The sequence below is a fragment of the Heterocephalus glaber genome, unplaced genomic scaffold (genome assembly GCF_053883595.1).
Source record: "Heterocephalus glaber isolate CG9 unplaced genomic scaffold, H.glaber_assembly_v1.0 deba00001556, whole genome shotgun sequence".
NCBI lineage: Eukaryota > Metazoa > Chordata > Mammalia > Rodentia > Bathyergidae > Heterocephalus > Heterocephalus glaber.
The window spans coordinates 353425-370343 of NW_028258347.1; the positions used below are offsets into that span (position 1 = coordinate 353425).

The window sequence follows — 16919 nt, forward strand, 5'->3', positions numbered from 1 at the left end:
GGTGTCTGGCGACTGGCAGCTTGCACCCCCTCTCCCCTGTGGCCCTGCGTGGGCTCGCTGAGGACAGTGCCTGCTCACCACCACCAAGACCTCCCGCGGTTCCTCCCCTTTCTCTCTCAGGTCATTCTCCGTCAAGCTCGGGAGGCCTGCCCTGCCCTCCCAGGAGCTACATTAAGTGAGAACTCTTTCCATACACTGGTGTGGCCTCCACCAACAGCCTTCAAGTCTGAACACAATTCTGGATGGTAACATCCGGTTTTTAAGGGTGCTCACATCATCTCTCCATTTTCTTCCCTAATTCACTCAGAGCTCAGCCACCAAACTGCAGGAACAAGAAAGAAAAGGAATTCCTATCTGTGCTCCGAACACAGGCCAGTCACGCGCTGGGAGAGAGTCAGACCCTCCGTGGAGATGGCTTGGCCCACGGGGTCCTCATGTGAAAGGGTGGCCCGTGAGTTCTTCGAGTGATGCCATGGCCATCGGTCTGCATAAGCCCACCCCGTGATGTTGACAGCATGACAACATGGATAATGACTCGTTTCTCAGAACATAGCCTCAGAAATACATGCGCATGTACTATATATAGAAATACATATGTACATGCACTTACATATATGCACATAACACATATATGTGCATATAAATAGGTACAACCCGAGAATACATACATAATATATTTTCAAGCTCTCCTCACAAAAGCTTGACGTAGAACTCTTATTTATAACTCCCATTTATAGCAGATAGAAGAAACCCGAGGCTCTGGGAGGCATGGATCGGAACCCAGTTCCTCTGAACCACGAAGCGGGGCTCATTCTGTGCCACTCACAGACGTCCTGGCTCTGGCTCCCCCTGGGGATGTCCTCGGCTCAGCGTGGCCTCACGTCACAGTCTCAGAAGTCATCAGAGTGCAGGGACAGCTCTGGCTCTGACCACAGCCCTCTGCCGTCTCCCCGGTGCCCCTTCCAAGAGCAGGCTGAGTGGCAGCAGGGACGCCATCGGCTCGGCAGCGTGTGCACCTCACCACAGGGGTGCAGTCACGGCCCACGAGTGCAGAATAGAATCTGTGCCACCCAGGGGCAACCCGGGGAAGCCCGGAGCGCTGGAGGAGGCCTTGAACCTCTCCTGGGGTCACAGCACACGGGACGATGCCACTGAGTAACAAACACGGAGTCAGCTGATCGGGAAGTCTTTCCCAGGGGTTTCCTAGGTTTTCCTAGGGGAAGAAATGATTCCCCCATGTTTTATTGCTTTTTTATTTTTAAGGCCAGCTTTTCAAAAGAATATTGGAGAGGTGAGGGAGAAGAGTGAACTTTAGAAGCCGAACCTCCTCGGTGTGGCTGGGAAAACACCAGCCCGGGGCTCCTGGTCCCTCAGCGACACCTCCTGTGGTTGCTTACCACTTCTTACCCGGCCTCCCCTGCCTCCCAGTCTGGTCAGAAACCTTCACATTCCGTTGTTTCAGGCTCCCTCCCAGGTCCTGTTAGGCTGTTTCTCGAAACCCTTTTCTGCTTCTCCTCTGAGGCCTCCAAGCCTCTCAAGGTCACGCTCAACCTGATCGGCATCCCCACGTCCTCACTCCGGGCTGCAGTCACCCGACTTCAGCCCAGGGAGAGGAGAAGCGACGCGTTCTTCATACACGGGAGCGCTCCTCTGGGTGGGCTGTAAGCCCGGGACCTCCCTTCTGGGAGTCACTCCCGGAGCGCCGCTGGGTGGGACTGACGCCCGCTCCTGATTCCAGCCAGCAGGACCGAGCCGGGCCGGAAGCTGAGTGTGGCTGGCACTTCTCCCCCAGCCCTGGGAGCCTGTGGCTGTGGAAATCCCAGCTCTGCTCTGCTGAGCCGCTTTCCTGCTCATCAGGGCACCACACTGCGCCCCGCTCCGCCGAATTCCAGACAGCGGCGTGAAGCTGGGTGAGCAGCCGGCAGCCGGCAGATACTGCTGGGACCTGAGAAGTGAAGACCGTGGCTCCGCGACTCCCCACGAGTCTCCCCCCGCCAGGAAGACCAGCGCGGCTGACGCCTTCTTTGTCGGGGCCACAGTTCACTCACTGGTGCTCAGGCAGGCGTCCGCCTCCTGTTCTGCTTTTCCTTCTCAGGAAATACAGTGTAGTATCGACACCTTTTTTGTAGGATGGCCACCACAGCTGGCAGAGGACAAGGAAAAGCCCTCGGAACACAGGCGCCACGAGGGCAGCACACGTGCCCGGGAGAGGCGAAGGCTATGGGTGCTAGGAGCAGAGGCCCCGGGTTCGCATCCTGGCTGACTTGGGCGGGGGGCACCCCTTGGGCGTAAGGCTCCCCGCAGCAGCCCCTCAGCTACACAGCCGGGTGTCGCGAGAGCAGGTGAGACAGGAAACAGAGTCCGGAGAACAAGCTCTTCGCAGTCTCCCGGCCACACCTCCCCTGCCCCGCAGCCCTCTCTCCAAGCCCCCAGCCTCCCGAGCTCCCACCCTCTCTGCCTCCAGCGCCAGGCCCGCCCCCGTGGGCTGCCCGCCCTGCCCACGCCCCCCCCCCACACGCGTGTTCTCGTGACCCAGCCCTGCCTCCCTCCCGGTGACCCCACAGCCCTCTCAGTGCCGCCCACCTCCCCGACAGGAGTCTCCCCCTCTGCTTTGCCGGCTGCAGTAAGGCTTACAACCTCCAATATTGTTTATTACCCGTCTTCCCTGGCTGCAGTGGAGGCGTTGGGAGGTCCCTGAGGCTTGTGTTTATTCTGTCCATTGCTATCACCCCTGTGGCTAGAACAAGGCTCCTCACGTAATGGCTGCTCAACAAAAATCTGTGGGTGGACTGAACCCGTTACTGAAACTCACAATTCCCATTTGACCAATCTTCCCTTTGCTTCTAATCATGCAGCATGTAAAAGTTTTAGACACAACCAAGGTCACTACTTTTGTCATCAAACACAGCTGATCGCGATCTCCTCACTCTTCCCACTAATACCTATGGACTCAGAGCTCGGGGAGAGCACTCTTCCAGCTCCGCAGTGCTACACACTGAAAGGAAGCTCAGACCTTTCTTGCACAAAGGTACAGGGCCTTTGCAGATTCCATTTCAGCAGATCCTTGAAGAAGAAAAGGAGGATGGAGCCTGAGGGTTTGCCCAGGGCTGAAAGGGGCTGAAAGCCAAGCTTTGGAGTCTGCCTCCTTCCAGGCAGCGCGGGGCTCAGGCAGCTCCTGGGAGGACAGCCCTGCGGTGCTTGCTTGCGGTGCTCACCTTTGCAGGAGCAAGGACCTGCCTCCCTGTGCGGCCTTGCTCTCCACACACCATTTTCATTTCTTTTTAAGAGAAAAGGGAAATGGAAGCTTACCCTGAAGAGAAGAAAGGCGAACCCATATCCACAAAGTGACAAAAACACACTTCCCAGGCTCTGGGCGCCTCTGAGTCAGGGAGCGCAATGGGGCTGAGCGACCTGACTTTTAGGCTGCAGCGTGCGCCTGGGCGGCTTTGCTCCTGCATCGTCCACACCCGGTCCCTTCCCGCTGAGAGCACTGCAGTTCGTTCTGCTTCTTCCAAATGCTGCCAGGGTGGGCCAGGTCTGTGGAACTACCTCTGTCCTCCCTCACCCGGAGCACAGTAGACGACGATGGACAGGGACCCTGTAGAATGAGTCTGGAAAGAAAGTGTTCTCGCACATCCCAACACGACTCGAACACGGCTGTCGTTCGCCGGTGTGTCTACCTGGGCCATGGCCAGCGCAGCCCTAGCAGGTGGACCCTGCCCTCTGCTTACGTGGCCAGGACAGGTGGTGGCGTCCTGCCTCCTGTGTCCCACTCACAGATAGCACTCTGCTGAACCTCAAAATGTACTTTCTTAGAAGAAAGTGTAAAAGAAATTACATTCTCCCTTACCCTGAGTAATGTGACTTCCGGCCTTTTTGACTAACCTTGCTGCATGGAAAGGTTTATTAGTACACGTAGCTTAGCAGATGTGGTGCCAGCAAAGGTCGCCACAGTGTGGAGCTGCAGGGACCAGCCAAGGAGAGAGGACAGTGGGGTCATGCCTCCGTCATGTAAACACCTTACACTGATGAGCAGGCAGCGTACAGTCAGAAACACAAATACACCTGCGATGCAGGGTCTAGAAATGGCAACATAAGTCTTCCTTAGTGGTGATAAATCTAAAGATAAATCTCAAATCTGATTACTCCTAGAGTCCAATTCAGACTTTGTGGGTAAGACTGGAGCAACGTGATTATGGCGTAATAAAACCAAAAGGAAACCTGAATTCACTGAAACAGTTTCACTGAAGGGGAAACAATAAGGCAGGATGTTGTATTGTACGTAACTGTTCCTGTTCGCATGACAGTGAAGCCGAATTTGCCAGGACCCGCATGCCCTCCGTCAGTGAGTTATGATGTCCACAACAGATAAATGATAGAGATTATTTCAGTCCTCTGAGTCAATTGCTCATTTCTTTAAGAGCAGCACTTTCTGTTATAACAAAATTATGCAAAAATAGAACTTGATTGCATTTGCAGAGCAAGTGATAATGAAAGAAGAAAGTACAATAAAATTCTAGAATTAACACGACATTGATCGAAACGGAGTTTGGTCTGTTTTCCTTCTTTGTTTGTTTGTTTTATTTTGGTTTTCTGAGATAGGGTCTCATTATGTAGCTCAGGCTGGCCTGGAACGTGCAGCAATCCTCCTGTCTGAGCGTCCCAAATGCTGGGATTACAAGGATGTGCCACCGCACCTGGCCATATATATATATATATATTTTTTTTTGGTACTGGGGATCAAACTCGGGTTCTTGCGCTTGCACAGCAGGCAACAAAACCACTGAGCTAAATCCCTGGCCCTTGGCCATTTATTAAAGTCTCAAAAACTTGTGTTTTAAAAGTGTTGTATGGGCCGGGAATTTAGCTCAGCGGTGCTGTCGCCTGCCTCGCAAGTGCAAGGTCCTGAGTTTGATCCCCTGTACCAAAAAAACTCAAACAAACAAACATAAAAAAGTGCTATATATATGGATTAATAAACAGAGCCTCCAATTTTTTATTAGATTATAAAGATTTTTAGTATGTATTAAATGATGTATTTTAAAGTGACTAAATTTATCCCTAATTGGTCAAATAATTGGTCAATAAAGATTTGAATAAACATTATTCCTAGAATAAAACTGTGAGCCACATTCTATGGCACAGGAGGAAAGCTTGAAATGATGTCTACTCAGAAGTCCCACTGCCCTGTGAGTTCTTTCATAAGGCCTTCCTGAAAGCTCCCAATGTACCAAGATAGTTCAGTGGAAATTACATCTTAGGTCATAGGCTGGATGGCCAGACTCGCTCAGCTGGTAGACCAGATGGCCCACTGCTTACCGCAAAGCCATGGCCTCTTATAAGCAAAAGTATGCTCTGGTCAAGGTGATACCACAAGAAATGAGAAACACTACAATCATGGTGAGGGGGGCCATTCACCTCACGCTTGGTTGGTGTGTAGAGCAGTCAGAATGGCTGGATTTTGCCTCTATTCAGAAATGTGGAGGTGGCTCATGGTCACGGGGGACGGGACACTGTTTGCAGGTATGTGACTGGTGAGTGCAGGAGAAGTGATGCTTGCCTCCTGATCTTCCTGTCCCTCGCTCCTGAGCAGCACACAGACTCTGAGCTGTTTCCATCAGTCACAGCTGCCAGGAGAAACAGGATGCCCAGACCCTGATCTCCTCGTGGGGTCCTGAGGACAGATGAGGTCAGAGCTGAACTGCAGAAATGCCCTGGGGGACACCACGAGTGAGGCCCCAGCTGGGGCTGTCGGCCTTACTCCTGGGACCGCAAATGGGGACAAGGGCCCCCTTAAGGCAGAGATGAGGACGGAAGGGTGGAAAGGGTTCTCCAGGCCAAGGACAGCCTAGCTGGCGTCCAGCACACCCTCGTGTTGCACGAGTGAACCCGGAAACAACAGGATGAGAACAGCAAGGGCTTTGACCTGGATGACTCGTCCATGTGACCTCCACGGAGAACACAGCTCGAGGAGCTTAGCGGTGGAACACAGCTTAGTGGTGGGAATTAGGAGAGCGCGGCTCAGGCCCGGGCGCCCCTTTTTCCTTGTCCCCCCTTTTTCCTTGTCCCGGCTGCCGTCATCCCTGGCATTCGGCGTCCTCCCCATCCTCCCGGGCCCCCACCCAGCCGTGCAGTGTAGGGAGAAAGAGCGGCCAGGACGGAGAACCCGGCTCTGCCTTTCCGCCAGAACAGCCCTCTCCACCCCTTCCAGAGCAGAACAGTGTCGGCTTCACCAGAGCCTCAGAGGCAGCTCCATCTCCAGAGAGCCAAGGCTTTACATCTGCATAATTCATGGAGCAGTTTTCAGACTCAGAGAAACAGCCCCCAGTCACGGACAAGTCTCCATCCAAACCAGCGAGACTGCCGGCCGGCCCTCCATGGCTTGCAGTTGTGTTTGCTGTGTTTGGCTTGGGGCCGGGAAGGGTCCTCAGGGCCTTGCACACAAGTATGGCTCCGCACACACCCTGGCCCTGGAGTCCACACGCAGCCCTCATTTTTGGCTCACACTTTCTCTCTGCCAAGGCTCACAGAATCCTAGCACCTGGCTTTCGGTTGGGGCAGAGACCCTGTCTCCTATTGCTTTCTCTACCATACATCTTCATCGTCAAGGCTGAGCTTCAGGAAGGGAGCTGGGAGAATCTCCACAGACCATGGGGCCAAGGTGGTGGCGGGGGCAGTCATGCTGGCCAGGCAGTCACAACAGTGTGCCTCAGCCATTCTACCTGCAGCACACAGAGAGAAGGCGCTATTCCTGCAGCACCCTGGGGTGGGGATGAGGGGTCAAGGGTCCAGGAAGCCAGGGAGCCACACCAGCCTCCCCAGGGCCTGGCCACCATGTCCTGACTCCATCGCCAATGTGAGAACTAGCGACTGCGGACAGGAGAGAGCCAGCCGATCTGTGGTGCATCCTGCACAGATTTACGACCACTCACTCCCCTGCTGTCCTGGGACAGCAGATCCACCCCCATCAGCCATCACCTCTCATGGTGCAAAATGCACAGGAGCCCGCACTTGGGGCAAGCAGCAGTGTCAGCGGTGTGGAAGTGGGCTTTGAAACCAGCGACGGGGATTTAGGTGAAGAAAATCAGCCAACAGACATTTTCTGTCCATCACACAGCCTCATCCAACCTGAGCCTGGCACTCTGGGAACACACACAATCAAAGACGAGGAACACTGTGGAAAGGGGTTTCCAAGCTCCGAGGCATGGCCAGGGCTCACACAGCTTGCAGAGCCATGACTCAGCTACAGCTGTTTGGGGGATACTTAATCACAAGGCAGTGTCTCAGTGCAGATCCCCACACACCTGCTTTTCCCTTGCTATGTTACTGTCACGGTTGCCAGCTATAGGACAATTCTCTCGCTCATCCCAGGCCTCTCGGTACCCCAGGCCTGCTGATCACTGCCAGTTCAACACCTAGCCGTGCGCTGAACATCTGCACACTATCTTCCCGTAACGACCCTGGGAGGGGAGGTCAGCTCACCCCACTTCACGGATGACAACACTGAGGCTGAGGGAGAGGAAATCATTCTCTAAGACTGGCGGGATGTGAATCCAAGTCTCTCTTAGATCATTATGGACACCGTGTCACATAGAGAGCTGAGAAGGAAGATGAGCACCGTCACACGAGTGTAAGTTAGGTGTGACAATGCCTCACCAAGTGTGCCTCCAGCGGGGTATGGGAGTGTTAGGTATAAACAATAGCAGTAACAGCTGTGATACGCACGTTGGTGTTACTCTCTCTGTTTTATTTAGGGTTATTATTTATGTCCATTTCTCTGCAGGATACAAACTCAGGAACAGGCTCAAGACAGACATTCCTAACAGCCGTGTCCATTCAGACTTGTGATGAGATTTGAACACAGGGGTCTGCCCTCCCTTCTCCACCCATCAAGCCGACACCAAAGCAGCCATCACCACGCAGACTTCCACATAATTTTTACATGGTATTGCATCGATGTGTTCAATATGCTTTTCATTAGATTAATCTCTGAAAAGTGTGGCCTTATACTTGGCTAAGCACTCATTTCTTACTTGATCCTTTATAAAATTCCATGGGAAATCTGACAATGCATCACAGCGATGCGGCGTGATGGGATTCCAGCTGGTCTCCAACGGTCCCTTATTCCCTCGGCATTAGGGGAAGGAGAGAATCAGAGACAACGATCTGTGCTGAGGAACAGATGTGGCCCGGTCTCGATGAGATTAACACTAACATGACACTCAGAATATCCAACTCTGAAATATCCAGTTACAGCGGCTCCCACCGGAAATCCAGTCTAGACACCTTTGCTTCCCAACTCCCAGCACCACATGCTGGCAGCATGCCCAGCACTTCTCTCTCCTCCTACCCCACAAGCAGGGCCCTAACACCGATCTGGCATCTTCTCCTCCCTCCAGGGCTCAGGTGAATCCAGTGATGGTGGGTGCACTCCCATGCCAGGAACTGGGGTGGGGAAGATAAGAGTCCCAATTCTTACCAAGGGGTCAGCTCGAGGCCTCCAGGAAGTTTTCCTTGCTGATAAAATGGGACACAGGAAGAGAAGCAGCCACTTCTCTGCAGCTGACAACTGGAACTGTGAGCACAGTCTCTTTTGTTGGGAGACAGAGCCTCACCATGGAGCCCAGGCTGGCCTTGAACTCATGGTGATCTCCCTGCCTCAGCTTCCTGAGTCCTGAGATTACAGGCATGTGCCACCATGTTAGGCTGTGACCACAAAGTCTTGGGATGGAGTGACACCGAATACATGAGAAAGTAAGCTGAGAAATCGTTGATGATGTTCCTGAGCCGCCAACCAGGCCGTTCCTCCTGACTTCCAGGGAGGCTGAGACAGTAAGTTCTTGTGGCCAGCAAAGGCTAGAGTCTGAGACTCGAGCTGAAGCACCTACAGGCTCCCTGGAATGCACTGTAGTTACCACAGTCACAAGCGCACCAGAGAATGCAGAGAAAATGTTCACCGTTGTGTGCTCGAGGACCCTGCTGTGTAAGTGGGGAGATGGACGCACCATCCTTCAGCGTGGTCCGTGTAACTCTGAGTTGGTGTGCCAAGCCTGCATTCGCGCTTCTCTGGGTACACGAGGCTCAGGGTATGAATGCCAAGCACTTCCCCTTTCTGCCTTCCCTCCTGACCGCAGTGGGCCCTGGTGAGCTGTGACCATGCTCCCATAGTGCTCGGCACACTAACTCCTTTAGTCCCACAACTGGCCCGACATTGATCCTCCCATTGTCCTCGATTTACAGATGAAGAGACTGAAGCACAGGGGGTGGTCCCCAGGCCAGGGGACTTCCGGGGAGAACCAGAGCCATCCCGGAACTGTCACAGATCCCCTGTGCATCCCTGCCCAGCATGGCATGGGGCTGTCAGGTGGCATCCTGGGAGTCAGTCCACGGTGGGGGCCGCTGGGAGAGTCCGGCCCGGCCTGCTCCGTTAGTGACGCCCCCCAGGCTCAGCTGCCTGTCCTGCACAGCATGGTCAAGGAGGGCGATGGCAAACAGGGCTGTGATCAGCCAATGCCTGAACTCACATCTCATCCCCCGCCGAGGTACAGGCGAGACAGGCAGGGCTGCCTTCCGAGCCAGGAACTGACCAGAAAGTCCCACGTGGTGGCTCCTTCAGCAGGGAGTCACAAGTGTTCAGCTACACGGAAGAAGCCAGGCAGATGCCCAGGATGCACGAACGCCAGACACTTAGAGCTGGGGGAAGGGAGGAACGGGAGCTCTGTCGGGGGTGCAGAAAACGCTCTGGGGCTGATAATGGAGACAGTGACACAGCACTGTGAGTGCACCGAATGCCATGGTCCAACCTAAGAGTGCTGCATTTTGTATTATGTACATTTTAACAGAAAGCGGGAGGAAGCAAAGGAAGGGAGGGAGGGAGAAGGGAGAGAGAGGAAGGGTGGAGGAGGGAGGAGCGGGGGCGGGGGGGTCACCAGCTCTCCGGGGCCTTAGGGCTGAAGCCCGAGCTCTATCCCTGCTCCCGGAGCCCACCTCACTGGGGCAGAGCTTGTCTGAGTGGCTCCTAGGAAGCAATGCCCACACATGGCCGGCCAGGGCACTTCTTAAAGTCCGAGGTGCCCACAGCGGACCCGGCCCCTTGCCGGTTCCGTGACTCAGGGGCAGCGCCTCAGAGAGTAGCAGACAGACCCTGTGCTCACGACTGCCAGGAGCGAGCGCAAGTAATCTGGTGTGCGTTCAGGGTACAGGTTAGGGCTGTGAATATTGCTTACTTCTGAAGTGGAAGTACAAACTCACCAGACATTTCTGGAAAAAGAGAACCCCACCCAAATAGCTTTTATTTTGGCTGCTGTATTGAATTCCCTGTGTCTGTCATTAAATATATTTTTTTAAGTTTCTGATTTCACTGTGCCATTGTAAATAGATTTTTCTCTTAAATATTTTCTAGAATATATCATTTCTTGGTCTTCTAAATAGTCCCTGCTAAGAATATAATAAATAATAAAATATATATGTGTACATAATTCTTCATCCATAAAACTGCAACTGTCAGTTGTAATTCAGTGGAATTGAATAGAAGAGCAAAATTTACATCTGTTTCTTCATTCCTAATAATGACTGTAAAAATAACTAAAATGTTCTGGAAGCTGTAGTCATGGAGACACCATGTAAAACAGAATTTTCTGAGGAATGTATGAGCAGACAGAATGAGAACTAACAAAGATAAGCAACCCTCATGAAAAGTCTTTAAACCCTAGGGTCTATCTTTTAAAAATTCTGATTAATTCATATCAACTTGGTACCCTGCGGTACACACAACAGAACAGTTTTGTAAAGAAGCTTTGGATGAGTTAGAAAACAGTAGAGTTAGCTCATGCATTAGAAATCTGTAAGTTGTAGTCAAATAACACAAAACTGTCCCGTGTTCTTTCATGTCCAAATCTGATTTTCTCACACGGTATTTTTACCAAGGAGAGTGCCTCACCCGGGTTCTAAACCCTGGTGTGCCCGAGGTGGGGGAAAGGGGCCCTGCGACCAGCAGGGACAAAGACAGTGCAAACACCCACTCTGCATGTCCTTCGAAATACTCCGGTCACCGTGTTAAAAATAAAAAAGAAATAGCTGCAATCGATTTTAATAATGTACTATATTTAACCTAAGAATGTACCCCAAACATCATTACTTCAACAATGTCAGAATTTTGAAAATCATGAATGGAATACTTCACAAATATTCATGAATAATCCTGTTTGGAATTCCTAAATATCTGCAGTATGAAGCATGTTTCAGAACACAGCCCAGTTTGGGCTGGCCGCTCAGAAGCTCGGAAGCCATCCGGAGCTGCTGGGTGGAGAAGATGGTAGGACACATGGAAAATACGAAACAACTCGAATGGGTGACTGTCCCTCCCTGGGACGAGGAGAGAGACACCTGGGGGTCGCTCCTCGCTGGAGCCCCGGGACACCAGAAGCTGCAGGCAGCACCGAGCCCTGCATCAGTGTATGCATCCACGATGGCCACTCACGGGCAGGGGGTGTTGCAGTGCGGGCACCCAGGCAGATGATGGCGTGTGGGCCAGCAGGGGCAGGCGGGCAGCATGTCATTCTACCAGAGTGGGCCCTTTAACCTTATGAACTGTTTGTTTCTGGAATTTCCCATTTAATGTTTTTCAGCCACGGTGGATCTCAGGTAATTCCAAACAAGGAAAGTGAAAATGCAGATGAGTGTGGAAGGGACCCCTGTATGCAAAACACCTGGAACATCTTCAGAAGGGTGCCTGGGTCTGACTTGAGAGTTCTGAAGTTGGGAAATGCAACAGTCAGACTTGCACTCTATGGAAAGCTAAGTGGTGGCCAATGGGAAGACCATGGGAGGGCACAGGGACAGGAAGAGCCAAGTCAAGGCAGGACACGTGGGATCCTGGGCCAAGGCCGGGGCTGAGGAGAAACTAAGATGAGGTGGAGCCAGGAGAGCGGAGAGCTAAGTCTGAGCCCTGTGGTCGTCACCCAGCAACTGAGTCTCTTCCCGGCCTCGTTAAAAGTGCCCCTCACCGTCTGCTACGTCATGGCTGTCGGGAAGATGAAAGGACCCCTGCCCCACCAAGGTAGAGGTTGATCTTCGTAAGACAAACTCAGTAGCTTTACCTTACCACTGGTGGGCGTGGGAAGGGACTTGGGATCCAGCTTGGCCAACAAGACTTACACATCAGTCTGTAAGTGCAGGGCAGAGCTCTGAGAAGGGCTTCCTGGACACAAGGAAGAGACCATCTGTTTTGGCCTCTAGTGCCTGGTGTAGATGCAAAACCTGGAACTGCTGCAGCCCTTGTGCCACCCCAAGGCAAGTCAGTCCACATCTGGGAATGGCAGAGTGGAACTGTGGACTCCTGACAACACCATGGAACCCCAGAATAATGGAGCTCACCTCTGGACTTTCTAGGAGGTGAGGTAATGAATACATGCATTATTTACAATTGGGGATGAGTTTTCTCTTCCTTGGTGCCAAGAGTACCTGAGTAGATAGGAAGAAGGACAAATGGAGACAAGGCCCCAGCTCTGGCAATCAGCATGAGCTCTTTCCTTTGGGCTGTAGTGTGTGAGGCCCTCTCACCTCGTGTCCTCCCTGGATTCTCTAAAAGCCCAAAGATGTCCCTTTTCACCTCCCAGCATGTCCCTCTCCCCAGCCCTCCTGCATTTCCAACAACCTGCTCAGGACGTGTAATAACAACCAAACCTATCACTTCTTGAGCATTTTTTACATGTTAGAAACTGCCGGATATTTTGTACACTAACCCTCATGCTATTTCCTCAGTTACAACAGTGTACAACAGCTGTATCAGTCAAGCACTATCTTCCATTTGTGCAGCTATGACACCACACCACAAACAGACAGAAATTCTCTCTCTCGGTTCTGGAGGACAGGAAGTCCATGCTAAGGTGCTGGCAGAGTCTGTGCTGCCTCTGGTTGAGGGGCTGCCTGCTGCCTCACCATGGCCCCTCCCCAGTGTTCTCAGGAGGAGGAAGGGCAAGGTGTCTCTGGATCTGCAGCCCGTGCATGAGGACGCCGCTCTCACAACCTGATCCCCCTAATGCCTAATGCCACCACCTTGGGGGGTTGGCTTTCAAACTGTGAACTGGGGGAACGTAACACTCAGACCATAGCAGATGCTACTATGAGGACACTGGAGGTCAGAGTGGGTAAACGGGTCTCAGAGGTCCAGCAGAGCGGCCACTGGAAGCAGGTGCGTCTCCCTGAGAGATCCTGCCCTTAGCCACTGTCAGGCACGGCACACAGCAAGTCCTCACATTTACCAAATGCACGAGATAATCAACAAACCAACCAAAACAAATGGCTGCTCATACACTGTGGACCTTGCACCCGGCCGCCCAGCTGCGGACTGACCTCCAGGCCAGCGCCCTAGGCTCTATGTGCTGTGTCTGCAGTTTCTCTGGCCCTTGTTAGACACACCGTAGCTGCTTCCCTCTGCTGGCAGATCTCAGTTCCTTGAAGGTGGCTTTGGTTGTTTTTTTTCTTTTCCTTTTTCTTTCTGCAGCTCTCACTGCAATCACAATGTGACATACGTAAAGGCTCAATTTTTAAAGAAGTTAACTTTATTGACAGATGTTTCTCCCTCCTGGTTCGGCCCAACAGCCCCTCCTGGTGTACACCAAGGCCCTGGCTGTATCCTCAGCAAGGCTCCTTGTGGCTCTCCAAAGTGCCTGCATTCGGACAGGAAGTTAGTTACCTTCCGTGTGGAGGAGCTCAGTTTGCCTGCCTCAGCTGTGCTGTTAACCACGCCCAGCACAGCTGTCTTTGGATAAAGAGGGGTCACCGCCTGGATAAACCGGGTGCAGTAAAAGGCACTGAAAAAAGATGTTACACTGAAACACTTTGGAAAATGCTACATTGTAACATCACTCCTACTGTCTAGTTACCATTCTTGGCTAAAATCCATTTCAACTAAAAAATCTGTACTCTTTTATAAACAGCAGAAGAGGGAAAAGCAAACTTTCACGGGTAACCATTCATGTTTGGCCTCTCTAGCGTGTGTGAATTTGCTTGTACCTGGAATGCAGGGACACCAGGTGAGCCAGTGTACCCTTTACCAGTGGCAATGTCCAGGGGTGACAAGGGAGTCCCCAAGGGTTATGCCGTTGTGAGCTCAGCTTGAACTGGAACTGGGCTGTAGAAGCACAGCCGATGTGGGGAGAACAGGAAACCACACAATCCCTAAACCAGCGGGGCACCCAGAAAGCAAGCCCTCCTCTTCTTTATTAAGACCAGTGGCAGGAAACTGAGAAGTGGCCTCGTCCGTGAGTGTCCGTGGAGAGCTATGGCTCTGCCATCTAGGGACAGAAAGAAATGTCTCACGATCCTTCATAAGGGCTTCACAGAAAAGTTGGGCCACTGTTCGAGTGAAGGATCTTGGGAGAATGGGTCCCACGGGGTGGCTGGTCCTTGAGTCCCTGGCTCAGCACCCCTGGGGCTGCCATGAGTCCCTGGAAGAGGCTGTGGAGACTCTGGCCGGATGAGAGTCTCTGAGTCTGACTTGGCTCTGCAGACATGGTGTGTGGTGTCCCCTGATTACTGGGTTTATCCTGAGGCTCCCTGCTCTGCCACACACAAGGCCCATCCACTCCTGGCAGTGAACAATGCCAGTCCCACAGCCGTCTTCAGCTGGAAAGATTAACACCGTCAAGCCCAGAGTGACTCATCCCAGCCCCCGTGGCTCTGTCTTCTCTTAGCATGAGCAGCATCTTTCCAGGAAGCAAAATCCTTTTCATGCTGAGGCTCTTTTTCCTCCCTCATTTCCTCCTGCTCCCCGTCAATATTTACACTCATCCCTTCCTCCTGCCCTTCACCTGCTGTGGCCCTCAGCGCCTGTCCCCAACCTCACACATGACCCCAGAGCTTCTGCTACCCATACGTTTGTTCCCACTGCGACAGGAAACAACTTCTCAAGTCTAGTGCTAGTCTCGCTTAAAAAAAATTAGTGGTGCATTCGAGGTGCCACAGCAGGACACTGGAACAGTGACTGAGGCCACTTTTCCGAGGTGGCTCACCTCGCCCGACCTCTCTGGGTGAGTGCAGGGTGTGAGTTTCCCGAGAGCTTTGGAGCCCCAGCCAGCACGAGCCTGAGTCTGGTTCTCAAGAACGAGGCCAAGGGCCAGGGCAGCACCTGCCTCTCTCCTCTCCTCTCCTCTCCTCTCTCCGCCACTGAAGGGCTTCCCGTCCCTGTGTTCCAAGGGATGACATTTTCCCACAGTCACTGTTCACTGTCTGCCCCATCACCCCACTTCTGGAGGCCCCGTTTTTAGAGAGTGAACCTCATGTCAGGAAACAGTCATGGCAGCATCTCTCTTTCCCCCGACAGTCACTGGAGCGTCTGTGCTCCTGGGGCAAGGGAGGTGCACAGGACCCTCACTTCCTGACTCGTCTCCCTCAGATCTGAGAGCAGCTGCATCCCCCAAACCCGCATCCCCAGCTTCTCCTGCCGAGAGCACCCCCCAGGCTGTCAGGGTCAGGCTAACCCCTCGGGCCAACCTCACCCATGGCTCCACAGTCGGCCCCAAGCTTCCTTCCTAAAGCACTTGACCCTCTCTCCCGTACTCCTGCGGGCAGGTCGGCCAAGTGCTGCTCCACAGCAGTGTCCTGTCACACTGTCGTCCCTCCTCAGCCAGGCCGGCTCCCACCCAGTAAAGCTGGACACAACACTTGCCCGGCTGTGGCCATGGTTCATGGACTGAGCACATTCTAGGGGCAAAACCCTATCCCGAGCGAGCTGCCTGACCTGGGATCCTTTGAGCCCCCAAAACAATGACAGGCTCTGTTCATTCAGTAATGTTCACCCCGTTAATGAGCAGACCCTGGGTTCAGCCCCATACGTCTGGTATCAAGGACCAGGTGCCCTGCCCACCTTGACCTGGGCCCCTCCCCACCCCAGGTGTCTCGGACCTGTCCCCGAGTGCTCACCACATTGCAACTGAGCTGCCACCAGGGGTGCAAGCTCCTTCACTGGACTGCAAACACCTCAACAGCAGGGGTGGTTTTACACATCTGTGCACTGCTAGTGCCCCATATAGTGCAAAAGGAATTTTTTTGTAATTCAATTTGAATCAAGCATCCAGGAGATCCAATATGAAAAGACTAGATCCAGATTTTAATTGGAGAATTGGGTCACATGTTGATCTCAGAGCTCTTTGACTGGAAAGTAGAAATCCAATGGCTCTGTTGGTGAATAAGGAAACTAATTCTTCACTTCTATCCCCAAAGTACTTTACAAATTAATATTTTTAACTCCTAGGAACCCAGCCACCATCTGCAATTCAATCAGCTAATACAAGCAGAAACTTCCCACATTTTCAATAACAGCACTGTTTAATCTGAAATGCTTTTTGGAAGACAAAGAAACATTTATAAAATGAAACAGTAGTGAATGTTGATAATGAGAAAGTTTTACGACAAAGTGTCTTGCTGATTTATACAGTGCTTCCATGCCAATAGCAAGAAGAAATCTGTACAAAGATTCTCTCTTCTAAGCCTAGGCAACAAGCCAGAACAGTTGTTAATGCTCCAAAGACAAAGAAACCAAGAGAAACTGAGGAGAAGAAGGTGGGAAAGGAAGAGAGTGAAGAAGGCACGTGAAAAGGGAAAAGGGGAGGAAGACAGACAAGTATTTGCCTTTGATCTGATACATAGAACAGTGCACTATTTTCTGGAAGGAGTGCTCGCCTGGTCTCTAGAGCACTCCTCGACTAGCTTCTACCTGGAGGGACAGCAATGCTTTGCTTCTTGCTCCCACTCCAGTTCAGCCATTGGACCAAAGCATCCTGAAGGACCAGGAGCAGAAGCCTTAAAACTGGTATCTATCCCCAAAGAACACCGGAAATGAGTATCAAAGTTTCAAGTGGCCAAACTGAATTTCCAGGAGCTATAGTCATTCCCTCTGCGGGGACACACCGGAACGT

General features: G+C 52.4%; 1 protein-coding gene across 4 annotated transcripts in view; it reads right to left on the reverse strand.

The window, feature by feature from the left end:
• Ncald (neurocalcin delta) overlaps nucleotides 1–16919 on the reverse strand; it is a 383940-nt gene that overhangs the window by 33270 nt on the left and 333751 nt on the right. Inside the window, exon 1 of one of the 4 annotated variants that reach the window (XM_087190756.1) lies at nucleotides 3310–3673. The exons of the other annotated variants lie outside the window; for them this stretch is intronic. The gene's annotated coding sequence lies outside the window, so the exon portion shown is untranslated. Of the gene's footprint in view, nucleotides 1–3309; nucleotides 3674–16919 lie in introns of those variants that run through there. 4 annotated transcript variants of the gene reach the window in all.